The sequence below is a fragment of the Macaca thibetana genome, chromosome 9 (assembly GCF_024542745.1).
Source record: "Macaca thibetana thibetana isolate TM-01 chromosome 9, ASM2454274v1, whole genome shotgun sequence".
In the NCBI taxonomy this organism is placed as follows: Eukaryota; Metazoa; Chordata; class Mammalia; order Primates; family Cercopithecidae; genus Macaca; species Macaca thibetana.
In genome coordinates, this window is record NC_065586.1 from 111021235 (window position 1) to 111036612 (window position 15378).

The 15378-nt window shown below is 41.4% G+C and overlaps 1 pseudogene; it reads left to right on the forward strand.

The window, feature by feature from the left end:
* The first annotated feature begins 377 nt into the window (after positions 1–377).
* On the forward strand, positions 378–2831 carry LOC126962284 (60S ribosomal protein L15-like; annotated as a pseudogene).
* Positions 2832–15378: the final 12547 nt, after the last annotated feature.

The following is a 15378-nucleotide window of genomic DNA, read 5'->3' on the forward strand; positions in this document are numbered from 1 at the left end:
ACCTTCCAAGTTTGTTCTTTTCTTGGTCACTCTCCCCGACTCCTAGGTTAGTCTTCAGAGTTCTCTTTTATCTCCTCCCATTCCCAGTTGCTAGTTCCTTATTACCAATTGATAACTCTTTATATTACACTTTTTTCTGTTTAAATTTCTGACGGTATTTCTCTCTCCTAATTGGAGCCTAACTGACACAAAATTGATATTGATTTTGAGTATTTCACAGGGTTATTATGATGCTTAAATAAGCTAATGCACAGAGAAGCACTTAGAAATTTTTTAAGAATCTGGTAAATCATTGCATAAATGATCTCAATGTATCATCCTTCTTTTATTCATGCTACTTTATAGCATGAATCACTGATGCTAGGATTGGTCACAACATGTGTTTTGGCCAATGGGACACCTACACACATGATATAAGTAGAAGTCTGGTAAGCATTTGTATATTGATGTGTGCCCCTGAACACTGCCCTGTCATTGCCATGTGAAGAGGAATAGTCTAGCCTCCTTGAGGATGGTTGACCTCATGCTGAGCGAAGCCCATCCCTAACCTGGTATACCAGTGGGGTGCAGACTCACGGGTGAGCCTAAGCAAGGCCAACAGGAGGCTCACTCGTTTAGCCCACAGAATCACAGAAAGAAAACATCATTGTTATTTTAAGACCCTACATTTAGGGGTGATTTGTTGCATAGCAATACATTACAGATGCAAATATAACTGAAACAATATATAAATTAAAATATTGGTAAAAACTTTTTCTGTGGTAAGTGACTGAAATCTAACCTAAGCTAGTGTAAGTGCAAAAGAGTATGTATTGGTTTACATAGTTGAAAGTCTAGGAGTTGGTTAAGCACACAGTTAGATCCGTATGCTCAGGCTACATCCTCAGGGGTCAGCTGTCTTACCTTCACTTTCTGATCTTCTTTCTTTCATCCTCAGGCAAGCTTTGCCTTCATGCTGGTAAGATGGATTCCAGAGTCTCTTATGTCCTCAAAGCTTCAAGCTCAGCGGAAGGAGTCTCAATGGTTTCCACAAAAAAATCTTGGACCTTGGATCAACTGCCCACCCTTGAACTAATCCCTGTGGCCCCAGGCTGATTGGCAGACTTGAATCACCTATCCCATGCCCAGAACTTTGGCTTGACCAGGCTTATCCAAAACAAGGGAATCCAGAGTGTTGCCCCAAAGAAAATCAGGGGGCTATTACTGGGGAAAAGAATTCCATCACAGGTATCAAAAATACTGTTATCAATAAAACATCACCTGACACGTTGGTTCATTAAAGACATATTACTTTGGTCTTTCTTGGTTGGGAATTATTTAGATGCCAAGAATATAAACACTCTTGACTTAAGAAATGAGAGAGTTTGTCAGAAGCATGCAGGATACTCCTGAATCCACAGGCAATGTGGCTAGGTGTCATGAAGCATTATATCCAAGAACTAGAAAGTCATAAGAGAGTCTTTTTTTTTTTTCTCTCTCTCTCTCCCCCTCCACAATGACATGGTCTTTATCTCTGCTTTTCATTGATATTTAATTTTTAACTCTCTAATTTCTATGGGGAACCCATTCTGTGAGGTTTGGTTAAAGCTGACCCAACTTCCTGCCACGGGGCAGGCTCATCTCCCAGACCAGCCAATCAGAGTATGCTATCTCTCAGACCAACCAATCAGGGTATATCATCTCCCTGGCCACAGTGATGAATCTAACTTGATCATGTGATCCAAGCTAGGTCAACTGGAGTCCTCCTGGGACCTTTCTGCCATAGTGATCCTGAGTCCTCTTTCCTCAGGGAGTTCCTAAGTTGATTGGATGTGTATTGAATTTCATGGCCATCATGCTTGGCATATGGAAGAGAGCTTGTTTGTGAGCAGAGAGGAGAAAAACAACCTAATAATAGAATTTGAGATCTCACATCCAACCATGACCTGAAGCCTTAGGTCTTTCAATTGCTTGAGCCCTGGTGTGGTGCTTCAACTTGGCCTAACTTCTCCGAGTCGGCCTAACTTTGCTCAGTTGCTCTAAGGTTGTACTGTTTCTCTTGGGAGCAAAAATTCCCAAAGGAAAGAGAATTTATAAGAAGTAACTGTGGAGGGGTTAATTTTTTTAAAAATGCCCTCAAAAAAAGTGTAAAAATATTTCTTTAGTGGAGAAAAGCTCTTTCCTTTCCACCTGGCAGCAGCCATCCATTAAACCAAGGTCGGTGCATACAAGTACATCCAGGAGCTATGGAGGAAGAAGCAGTATGATGTCATACACTTTCTCTTGAGGGTCCACTGCTGGCAGTACCGCAAGCTCTCTGCTGTCCACAGGGCTCACCACTCCACCAGGCCCCACCGCACCAGGCCCCGTAAAGCGGGCTGACTGGGCTACAAGGCCAAGCAAGATTATGTTATATGTAGGATTCGTGTGTATCGTGGTGGCCGAAAACGCCCAGTTCCTAAGGGTGCAACTTACAGCAAGCCTGTCCATCATGGTGTTAACCAGCTAAAGTTTGCCCAAAACCTTCAGTCCGTTGCAGAGGAGTGAGCTAAATGCCACTGTGGGGCTCTAACAGTCCTAGAATTCTTACTGGGTTGGTAAAGATTCCACATACAGATTTTTTGAGGTTATCCTCATTGATCCATTCCATAAAGCCATCAGAAGAAATCCTGACACCCAGTAGATCACCAAACCAGTCCACAAGCACAGGGAGATGTGTGGGCTGACATTTGCAGGCCAAAAGAGCCGTGGCCTTGGAAAGGGTCATAAGTTCCACCACACTGTTGGTGGTTCTCGCTGTGCAGCGTGGAGAAGACACAAGACTCTTCTATCAGCTCCACCGTTACCGCTGATATAAGTAAAGATTGTAAAATTCATTCCTAATAAACAATTTAGGACAGTCCAAAAAGAGTATTTCTTTAAAGAGGCCCTACTCTTTAAAAAGGACTCCAATGGAAAGTTCCTCTTACATTCTGGTTGTATTCGTTTCCTACTGCTGCTATAAACAAAATGCAACAAAGTTAGTGACTTGAAACAGCACAACCTTGTTCTCATTACAGAAGTCAGAAGTTACCAGTGGGTTGGCAAAGCTGCGTTCCTGCTGGAGGCTCTAGGAGAGAACTGACTTCCTTGTTTTTTCCAGGTACACCAAAAGCTGTCCTCGTGCCTTGGTTCAGGGCCCCCTTCCAGAAGTGGCATCACCCCAAACCCTGCTTTCATCATCACATCTTCTTTTCTGACATTGAGCTTCCTTCTTACCTAGTATAAGGACCCATTTGACTACACTGGGCCCACCCAGGATAATCTCCCCATTGCAAACTCCTTAATTTAGCCACATCTGCAAAGAGCCTTTGCCATGTAAGATAACAAATTCACAGGTTTCAGGGATTAGGATATGGACATCTAGGGGGAGGGCATTATTTAGCCTACCCACTAGTGGACTTATTTATTTATTTAAAAACCTGTGTTACCCCCAAAATATTATAATAGAATAATGAGAAATTTGAAGTCACCCATTTAGAGGAAATGTTTGTCTTCTAAGTCAAAGTGTCTAACTCAAATAATCTATCATTCTGCTTTATTCTGGGTGAGGAAAGACCCTGGAATTTCAAGCATATTTTATTCCTTTGTAAAGATGATACTGCTCCTACTTTTCTTAAAATATACTCATTTTAATTTGTATTTGTGCAGAAAAGTAAAATGCAGACAGGGACAATAAAAGAAATACTTGAGCAAAATGTAGAATACAAAGAGCAAAAATTCACAAGCAACTTCTTAGCATTGCTTCAGAAAGGGAGGGGAAAAAGAAGAGAAACAGCAAAGACATACCAAAAATATTTGCCATTCTCATAAAATGGAACTTGAGTGAGTGGAAAGTGTAACCTCTGACTTGGTGGATGGAGAGGGCCAGAGAAAGCTTCTTTTATCTGACCACATTTCAAAACAATACCAGGCAATAATTGTCTCTTAGAGTAAATGGCAAAGGGAATTGATTTTTAAATTACTTTTAAATCATAAAATCCCACAATTGTAACTGCATTTTGGGTAGTCATCCGGGAGTATACCAGGAACTTTATTGGAGAAAAACTCCAGGAAGGCATTGAGAAGCACTAATAAAGCATGTCTCTGTTGAATTGAAGTTAACTCTTCTCCTTAGTAATTGAGTTTTCATCCTAGGAAAATATTATTTATGAGAGGAAGCATTTTTTTTTTAAAAAAGGCTGCCCTGAAAGAATAGCAGAAACTATGACATTTTTTAATTTGATAAAACCGTATATAAAGAGATGCCGACAACTTTGATGATTGGAAGTTTTAAAACCAAATTAAATCTGTAAGCAGGTTTCTCTCAAAAAGTAAAGGCTTGAATTCAATATACATTTTCTACATTTATGTCAATGTTCTTTCTTTTTTTGTTTTCTTTTTAAATTTATTTTTATTTTATTTTATTTATTTTTTGTTTTTTCTTCATAATGTTCTTTCTTCATTAATGGAAACTGAATAATTGCTGAGAGAATTATCTGAAAATCAACTTGCCAAATGCCAATTTACAGAAATTTAATTTACCTAACGATAATTTGCCAAATAAGAAACTCTCCAAATTTATCAAACATACGGATTTATTAAAAAAAAAACTTCCTTTTAATAATTATTTCAATGTCATTTCTTACTTTTCAAACACTAAATTAACATTAAAGAGTATCCTAAATAAACAAGAAGTAGCTTATAAAACCCTATCATGTAATAAATGCTAACATTTTTAATTCCAACCAGGAAAAATTACATACATAGACTCAGTAGCAGTTTGCAGAAGAACTTAAAGTGGAAAAGGAAAATTATTCAACTTAGTAGAAAGAATACCTAAAAGGGATTAGCATAACAGACTGTATATGATTAATAGTTTGAACTTGAGTTACCTTAACCATAAACATGAGACTAGGTAATTTATAAAGAAAAGAGTTTTATTTGGCTCAGAGTTCTGCAAGCTGTCAAGCATGGCACCAACATCTGCTTGGCGTCTGGTGAGGTCTCAGGAAACTTACAATCATGGTAGAATATGAAGGGGGAGCAGGTACGTCACATGGTGAGAGAGGGAGCAAGAGAGAGAACGACTGGAGGTCCCAAACTCATTTTAAACAACCAGCTGCCTTGTGAACTAATAGTGTGAAAAACTCACTCATTACACAAGAATGGTAGCAAGCCCTTCATGAAGGATCCATCCCCATGATCCAAACACCTCCCACCAGGCCCCACCTCCAACACCGGGGATCACACTTCAACATGAGATTTGGAGGAGACAAACATCCAAAGGCTATCACCCAGTTACCCTCCAATTATCCTATTCATTTCTTTAAAAAAAATCCAAAACCTATCGCTACTGGAAGCTGTTAGGTTTATTTGTGCCTTCACTTCCTTATTATCCATCTTCCTCAACAGAATGTAAGCTCCATGAGAGTTAAAGTTATACTTTAAACCTAGTGCCTCTTCCTACAAACATTGATTTGTTACTTGAAAAGTAATGGAGAAAGTATCTTAAAAGTATCTTCCGAGTAGCTACTAAACAAATATTTGTTGAATGAATCAAAGGATACATTTATCTTTGAGAACAGACTTCTCCTTAATTTTTTAAAAAATCCACTTAACTGCATCTTTTAGCAATGTGAAAATAAAGAGCTTTTGCAATGCAGTCTTTTGAAACAACACATTTTCTGCCAGTCATTGTTACCCATGTCCAAAGGAATGGAAGATTCCTTTTCCACTAGAAAAACATTCCCCCACCTAGTGGAAAAGTACTTGACTCCAGAATGCACTGACTAGAGGGATTTGGAAGGATCTATAATAGGCTGTCTATGAAGAGTCCATGTAAGAATGACTCATCTTATAAGAGTTGTCATTGAAGACAAATCTGTGAGGGTGTAGGTGCATGGATCAGCATAAATCAGCCAGTAGCCCATCTGGGAATTGTGTCTGCTTGTATACATCAATACCTTCTTTAGGAGGCTTGGTTTCAAAGGATATTTTACAGACAACAGTATTAATCCCTAGAATTAGCACAGAGGAAGAGATGAAAGGAGTCCCATTACTTTTGCAACCTAGGTGCCCCACGCAGCCTCTCTGACTTGTTTTCACTTTCCACTGAACTCTTGTCCTTGAAGAAAAGCTAATTAGAAGTTAGAAAGAGGTTAAAGTTCCCCCAAAGACAGAATTTCAGAGAAGTGGGAAACATTTTTCAAGCTTGGCAGTAAGAAATGGTTTTGATAGCCATTAAGGTGACCTCATGTTCACCTTCAAGCAAGATTTTGAGAAAACTGGGGTAAGCCTCAATCTATTTTTACTCAATGAACTGAAAGATAAAGGGAAAGAATGTAGACATTCTGTTGCCTGTCCTGGGGAAATCAATAAGGAAACTGCTCTTTTTTTGAAGACTTATATGGGCTTAATGATCCTCAGATCCTGAGTTCAGAATTTAAAATATATATGTATATAATTGTATAGGCCACTCCGAAGTACTAGTTGCAAATAAAAGATTCAGTGAAAATGCATGTGGAATGCTGACTATAAATTATCGCACATGTTATCATCTAGTCAAATATTTATCTTTTCTGGGGACTATATGCCCATGGGGATTGATAATGAGATATTGAGCCTTTTGCCATTAATATTCTGTCTCAAATTGAGCCCAGCTTTACAGAGGAAAAAAAAATTGTTGTCATCTCAGTTTTTGCCGCCTGCTCTTTGTAAAGAGGCAGGAGGATACTGTCAGAATTGGCTCTAGGGAAAATTGCAAAGTGAAGGTTGGCATTCACTCTTCCTTTTTCCTGTTTTCACCCTCACCCTAAGTCTCTCATTTCCTTAGGGTCTTCCTGTTATTCTCCCACCTTCCTGAGGGTTTTCTAGTATACTGTCCCAATGAGGCAGCCCCCTTTGCTGGGACCTCTACCTTTCTCTGCTCTGTTTGTTACTGCACTGTGGTCCTCAAGCCTTAGAAATGAAGTTGCCCTCAGAGAGTTAAACTCTAAATGAATTCCTAATGGATCAGAGCAGAGATTAGCAAGTGCCTTAAAGCAGTCAAGTGGCTCCCCAGGCAATAAGAATGGACATTAACCAGATCAAAGATACAATATGTACCTAACAAAGAAAGGGCAGGGGAGGATTTGGTCAGCCAAGGAGGTAAAAATCACACATCAGAGACAAGGCTAGCAGCGTTCATCTAAGCACTGAGCAAAGATGGACACCCTTCTGTCTTCTTCTTGTAGTCCTGGGATGCTACCAAATGTCCAAGTTGTAAAACTCCCATTCCCCGACCTCCAGCTTCTTCCATTCTCTCCAAGCAACTGTCTGATAATTTGATGTCCATGTAGCTTGCCTACATGGGAAAAAAATGCAGTGATCAAGGCAACACAAACATTTTGCATGTCTAATAATTATTTTTCATATTGAAAATTTGCAAGTACCCTGATTATATGACAGTGTGAGATGAGCTATACAGATCCTTCACCTCTAGGACTCAATGAAGTTTCTGAGACTAGGCTAGTATAGAAGGAATGCCCAAATGGGGCCAATCCACTGTGGTCCACTGTGGGTTGTGTGTAGGGAAACTGTAGAGATGTCACGGGGTCTGTAATGAAAAGAAATGTAAATTTCTTACCATTATGGGTTGAATTGCATCCCCCCCAATATATACGTTAAAGCCTTAGCCTCCCAGTACTACAAAATGTGACCTTATTTGGAAATAGAATAATTGCAGAAGTAATTAGTTAAGCGAAAATGAAGTCATACTGAAAAAGGGTGGGCTCTTAATGCAATATAACTGGTGTTTTTACAAGGAGAGAGAATTTTGGACACAGACACAGAGGGAAGACTGCCATGTGAAGTTGGAGGCCAGGCTGAATGATGTTGCCTCCAGCCAAAGAATACCTGGGCTACCAGAAGCTAGAAGAGGCAATGACAACTTCTCCCTTAGACACTTCGGAGGGAGTGTGGTCTTTCCAACACCTTGATTTTGGGCATCTAACCACCAGAACAAATTTCTGTTGTGCAAAGCCACCCAATTTATGGTAATTTGTTATGGTGACCCTAGGAAATGAATACACAAACGTAAGAAGAGAAGGCACTTGGTGGCCTCACAAGCCTGCACTGTATGAAGTGAAGTGTGGCAGGAGAAAACAGTCTGTCAGACCTAGGGCTTAGTTCCAAGGGGAAGGGGAAGGATAAGAGGATTTGAGATGGAGAAATTGGTGAAGTCCTGCTTAGTTTGTTTGGGCTGCTATCACAAAATACCTTAGGCTGGGTAAATTATAAACCACAGACATTTACTGCTCACCATTCTGAAGGCTGGGAAGTCCAAGATCAAGGTGCTAGCAGATTCAGTATCTGGTAATCCCATTCATAAGAACTCTGCCCTCATGACCTAATTATCTCCCAAAGGCTCCACCTCTTAATACCATCAACTTGGGGGTTCAGTTTCAGCATATGAATTTTGGGGCAACATAAACATTCAGACCATAGTAAGTCCCCTCTCAGAAATAAAGTCTCAAGGCACAGAACCCATTCGGGCCTCTGTTTAGCATGACTGAATAAAATAAAGGAAACAGGAATTAGAATTTTAAAAGTTTTTATTATCTTTCTGACTGGGCATGGTGGCTCATCCTGTAATCCCAGCACTTTGGGAGGTCAAGGCAAGTGGATCACCTGAGGTCAGCAGTTCAAGACCAGCCTGGCCAACATGGCAAAAACCCATCTCTACCAAAAATATGAAAATTAGCCAGGAGTGGGGGCATGTGCCTGTAATCCCAGCTACTTGGGAGGCCGAGGCAGGAGAATCACTTGAATCCAGGAGGTGGAGGTTGCAGTGAGCCAAGATCGCGCCACTACACTCCAGCCTGGGCAACAAGAGCAAAACTCCATCTCATAAATAAATAAATTAAATAAAAGTTTTTATTATCTTTCTGTTTTCCTTTTGTGATTCAGCGAAATCCTGAAAAGTAATGTAGGTAGCAAGAAAGAGGAGTCAAGAGGGGCTGTGGTCTTGAGTTACATAACTGGGAAGATGATTGCACCCCATAGCCTAGTTTTGGGGAGAAGATTCCCAAAGAAGAGAGATCATGGACATAGGAAGAGAAAACTGGGTGTTGGTCCCATAGTTTCCCCTTGGCCAGCTTCCTTAGAGGGGGATCCTGGGAAACTGCTTGAGGGGATCCTCAAGCCACTTCAGTGGCCTCCTGAGCAATCTTTTCTTCACTTCCCAAGTCTTACTCATGTCTGTAAATTATATAACTACTCCCTCCATTTCTCAAGCCAGAAACCTAGGAGTCATCCTCGATTCCTCCCTTTTCTTCACTCTCTCATCCCTCATATCAGGGAATCCCACAGAGCTTACCTCCAAATAAATGTCCTTTACTCACCATCTCCACAATCCCACTTTAGTCCAATTTTGTACCATCACTTGCCTGGAGCCCACCACAACCTTCTAATTGGTCTTCTCACTTCCACTCTTGCTCCTTTAATTGTTTCTTCACTCAACAGCAAAAGAGATCTTTTTTTTTTTTTTGAGACGGAGTCTCGCTCTGTCGCCCAGGCTGGAGTGCAGTGGCCGGATCTCAGCTCACTGCAAGCTCCGCCTCCCGGGTTCACGCCATTCTCCTGCCTCAGCCTCCCGAGTAGCTGGGACTACAGGCGCCTGCCACCTCGCCCGGCTAGTTTTTTGTATGTCTTAGTAGAGACGGGGTTTCACCGTGTTAGCCAGGATGGTCTCGATCTCCTGACCTCGTGATCCGCCCGTCTCGGCCTCCCAAAGTGCTGGGATTACAGGCTTGAGCCACCGCGCCCGGCCAAGAGATCTTTTTAAAACAATAATCTGGTAACTGCCCAGCTTAAAACCATCCATTTCAATGAAAATAAAACCCTAACTTCTTAGAATGGCTTACAAAGCATTTTACTATTGAATCCTGCCTCTCTCTCCACTGTTTCCTCAGTTCTAGCTGCACTGTTCCTTCAGTTTCTCTACCAGAACTCTTCCCACCACAGGGCCTTTGCACATACAATTTCTTTTGACTGGACTATTCTACCCACAGTAGCATGGCTAGCTATTCCCTGTTCTCAGTTTCAGCTTAAATGTCATGTCAGAGAGGCCTTTCCTGGTGACCACCACTAATATACATGAGTGCATGTCTATTAGTCTTTATCTCAGCACCTCATTTGTTTCTCCAGAGTAAATATTTAACTTGCAATTACTTGATCTCTCTCTCTCATCTCTGTCAATATGTAAGCTCCATAGATGTAGGGACCATGATTGTCTTTTCTACCACTGTCTCCCTGGCATATAGCACAGACCCATAGTAAGTCTCCAATAAATATTGTTCGAATGAGTGAATATTTAGTGTAGCCACAACTGAACAAGGCCCCAGAACCGAAAGTTGGGGGACAGGGAGCAGGATGGGGTGGGAGGATGGTTAGAATGATTTGCTGGGAAAAGGATTTTCTAAAATGCACATGAAGAATAATTTCACTCAGTATGACTATTTGCAATCCAAAATGCAGAAAAAAGTATTATCAGTACATGTTTATTGGGGTATTATTTACAATAGCAAAACAGTTAAATGATCTCTTGGCTATAAGTGGAGAAAATGTGTATTTGTGAAGACAATACTAGTCACAATATTAAACTTTTAAAACTTTCAATGAAGAAATGTAGAAGCAAATCTCAGTGTGGTCTTTATCTGTTGTAATTTTGTCATATAAAAGGTCAAGTGTTTTTGCACATGTGCATAGGATTTCCTTTTTTTTTTTTTTTTTTTTTTTTTTTTTTTGAGATAGAATCTTGCTCTGTTGCCCAGGCTGGAGTGCAGTGGTGCAATCTTGGCTCACTGCAACCTCTGCCTCCTGGGTTTGAGTGATTCTCCTGCCTCAGCCTCCCGAGTAGCTGGGATTACAGGTGTGTGCCGTCATATCCACCTAATTTTTTGTATTTTTAGTAGAGATGGGGTTCCACTGTGTTAGCCAGGATGGTCTCGATCTCCTGATCTTGTGATCTGCCCCCCTTGGCCTCCCAAAGTGCTGGGTTTACATGCGTGAGTCACAGCATGCGGCCAGGGTTTCTTAATCGTTTATTTTTTGTATTTGTTGCTTGAAAGAATGACAAATGTATCTTTGGTTAACAACTGTATCATACTTTTTTTTTTTTTTTTTTTTTTTTTTAGACAGAGTCTTGCTTTGTCACCCAGGCTGGAGTGCAGTGGTGCCGTCTCAGCTTACTGCAATTTCTGGCTCCTGGGTTCAAGTGATTCTCATGCCCCAGCCTCCGAAGTAGCTGAGATTACAGGCACGTGCCACTACGCCTGTCTAATTTTTATATGTATTTTTTAATAGAGACGGAGTTTCACCATGTTGGCCAGGCTGGTCTCCTGACCTCAAGTGATCCGCCTGCCTCGGCCTCCCAAAGTGCTGAAATTACAGGTGTGAACCACCACACCCAGCCAATAGTATCGTACATTAATCCTGCTGAAACCTAAAGAGTAGACACATCTTTCATACACACACACACACACACACACACACACACACACACTCTACAAGTGGATTCAGAAGTTTTCAGAAGGATAATAGTGGCCCAAAGGCATCGCAACTGCCTTGTAGAGGGAGAACCTACTGGTTCTTCCTAAGATGGCCTAAGCAGTAGAGTTAAAGTGTGGTCCCCAGATCAACAGAAACAGCGAATTTCAGACCTACTGAATTAGAAACTCTGGGGGTGCAGGCCAGCAGTCTGGGTCTAAACACTCCTTCTGAGTCATTCTGATGCACGCTAAGGTTTGAGAACCACTGGCTAAAGCAACATTCTGATGACCAGATCTAGGTTTGCTGAGATCTGCCAAAGGAAGGAAGTTCAGTTTCTACTCTCCGTGAGCAGGGACAAAGCCAGTTTCCTGAGGATCTTCTGTAAGCAGAAGGGCTCATGCATCCTTCTCTACCTTGAGCAAGCCTCGGATCCTGCCAGGAGTGGTGAGACTTACACCCCTTAAGCTCCTATATTTGGCCAGGGCTCCTCCTCTTTTTCCCCGCTGGCTCTTAGGAGGATGGGATTCAACAGCGAAGCCTGCTGGTGTTTTAACCTGACTCTGTCACTCCGTGTCTGTGAGTAAAAGGCCGCTTATCTAATGGGAGAAAGCTGCTTTTAGTGCCTTCTCTGGAACTACTATAGAAGACTTATTTTTAACCCAGAGTAATACACTCCTTACACCTGTCCTTGAATAAGATGGAATGAAACCAGATCTAGAGTTCCCCAAAGCTAAAACCGAGACTCCAGACATTCCCATTATACATTTTAACAAAGGAGGGGACAGAGGCCCAGAGAGTGGCTGTCTCTGAGGTTACACAGTTTGTGAGGGACGAACTTCAGATTAGCCCCCAGGTCTGCGGCTTCTAATTCAGTACTTTGGTGTCTGTACTTTATTCAGCGTCCTTTCTACTTCCTACTCAACAGCTCAGGGCTTTACTCCACATCTATGCGGTAGGGCCTGGGGATTTGGGCTGCTATGAATACTTACGCAGTTCTGTACTGAAGAAGTGAAAAATATGCCGCCCCAAAATACACCGCTCTGGCATAATGACTATTTTGAATTAAAGACGCTTTTACAAAAGCAGCAGGTGCAAGAAGATCACTCTGACCTTCATTCTGTTTCTTAGAAGCAGAGCACAAAAATCCCATGTGAAAGATGTCCGCCCTGTACCAAAAAGAATAACATTCTTATCATCAAGGACAGGAAGTTGAAGCTGAGGGAAATTGGTACAAACCAACCTTGTCAAACGAACCCTTATCTGCCTCATCACTTCTCTAGCCAATTAACTACCCGCGCTCAAGCCCCTTTACCTTCTCACATTTCACGACTTACCATTCTTTGTGCAATTCAGTATGTGATTGACTCTCTCAAGTGCTTCTTTGGGTCTTCATTTTTGTATGAGGGCTCCTGTGCCACGTAAAACTTCTATTGAATAACTTCGTATGGTTTTCTCCTGTTAATCTATGTTAGGTCAATTTAATCCTCAGGCCCAGCTGGGAAACCACAAAAAAGGAGGTGGAATTTTGCCTCCCCTACAATACTGATCAAAGAGCTCATGATGAAGAGAGGGGAGTAAGGGTAGGGCACAACCTGAGCCAAACCCTGACCTCTGCACTGGGGCTGCATCTGTCAGAAGAGAGGCCCTTTTACAAATGCAGATGCCTGGGTCACACTTTAGACTAATGAAATCAAAAGCTCTAAGAAAGGGGATTGCCATTAATACATATGTGTGTGTGTGTGTGTGTGTGTGTGTGTATACATCTGTATATATATACACACATATTTTGTTTGTTTGTTTTGTTTTTCGTTTTGAGACAGACCAGGCTGGAGTGCAGTGGCACAACCTTGGCTCACATCCACCTCCCTGATTCAAGATATTCTCCTGCCTCAGTCTCCCAAGTAGCTGGAATTATAGGCATGCCACCATGCCTGGCTAATTTTTTTTTTTTTTTTTTTTTTTTTTTTGAGAGAGAATCTCAGTCTGTCACCCAGGCTGGATGCAATGACATGATCTCGGCTCACTGCAACCTCCACCTCCCAGGTTCAAGCAATTCTCCCTGCCTCAGTCTCCCAAGTAGCTATGATTACAGGCACCTGCCACCATGCCTGGCTAATTTTTTGTGTGTGTTTTTAGTAGAGACACGATTTCACCATGTTGGCCAGGCTGGTCTCGAACTCCTGACCTCAGGTGATCTGCCCGCCTCAGCCTCCCAAAGTGCTGATTACAGGCATGAGCCACAGCACCCAGCCAATATAATATTTTTTGAGACAGGTTTTGCTATGTTGCCTAGGCTACAGTGCAGTGGCAGTTCACAGGTGTGATTATAGTACACTACAGCCTTGAACTCCTGTCCTCAAGCTATCCTCCTGCCTCAGCCTCCTGAGTAGCTGGGACTACAGGCATACACCACTGGGCGTGGCTCATTAACATTTATTTTTAAAAGCTTATCAGGTGATTCTAATGTTCACCCAGAGTTGAGAATCACTGTTTGAAATTATTCCCAAGATTCCTTTACCATACTGTTACTTAAGTGTCCAATCCTAACCTTGTTATCAAAAGCCAGAGACTATAGATTTACTCAATAATTCAGGCTAATATAATCCAGTCATCTCCACAAGAAAACACTAGTTGATGAAATTAAATACTTTCTCCAACTCTGAGCCAGAAATTCAATACTGCATTTCAAACGATCTTAAAAAAAAAAAAAATCTGTTTTAAGGAGAAAGACTATTTCTATTTCCATCCTTAAAGTATGATTACTAAAAACTGAAAAACTCGGTTCTCATTTTGCAAAGCAGTGAGATATCTGGGTAGGTGGGAGTCATCTTCTCCTCCTGGCTTTTCAGCCTTGGCCCTCAAATGAGGGACTTCCAGGCTCTCGGAGGTGTTAGGTAGAGGCTTCTACCTTCCTTCTTTTGCAGGCTTTTTCCTGTGGTGGGACTTATAGAGGTACATTGAGCCACTGGCTTACATCTTTTCTTAGCTTGGCTGTTCCCAGGACACAAACATCCTTTATTTCTTCAGGTGACAGGCACAAGGGCAAACCCTACCCCTGCAGACAGCTGGTCCTCAGGCATATCTATCTAGGAGAACTCAGAAAAGAGAAAGAGGAAGCCTGACTTTGTCATAGACTCAAGCCCTTTATTACAGTCCAGCTTTACTAGCAATAAATCTAATATTTTGACCTCCATTTGACTTTGGACCTATTTCTCACCTGATTCAGAATGAGCCCCCCTTAAACCCGAACAGTTAAGTCAATCCACATGACCAAAATGACCGGCTTGACTGTCTTATTTGTTGTGATCCCACTAAAGCCCAAACTGCAAAACATTCACTGCAACTTTATTACCCTAGCTTTCAGTCAATCTAATAGGTTCTGGCTGAGAGAAATAAGGCCTGGATTAGCAGAGGCTTGGTCATCCTGATTATACTTCTGTGTTGAGCAGAGGCTAATTAATTCAGTAGAATGCTTCTTTTGTAATGTTTTATAATGATTCTGGACTAAACACATGAACACAGCTTGAATTGGTTTATAGCTCTCGTGAATTGACAGAAATTAGTTTGTTGTTCTTTTGGTACAGGGTAGTTAGAATTGGTAGAGTCAGGATTACCTAGAAGTCTTCATAAAACTTTACAGTCTGACTTTTATTATTATTCTTGCTCTACTGGAAAGAAATGGTTTCTGTATTCTTAGAAAAGAGATGGGATGCAAAAGTTCTAGTTTTTTGACTACGACAACTAATTTAACCTTTTATTGTAGTGAGCTGTTTCCACCTATAAAAGAAACTAACTGAGTAATTTTGTAATCATTGCTACCATGGGACTTAAAATATATTACTAAATAGC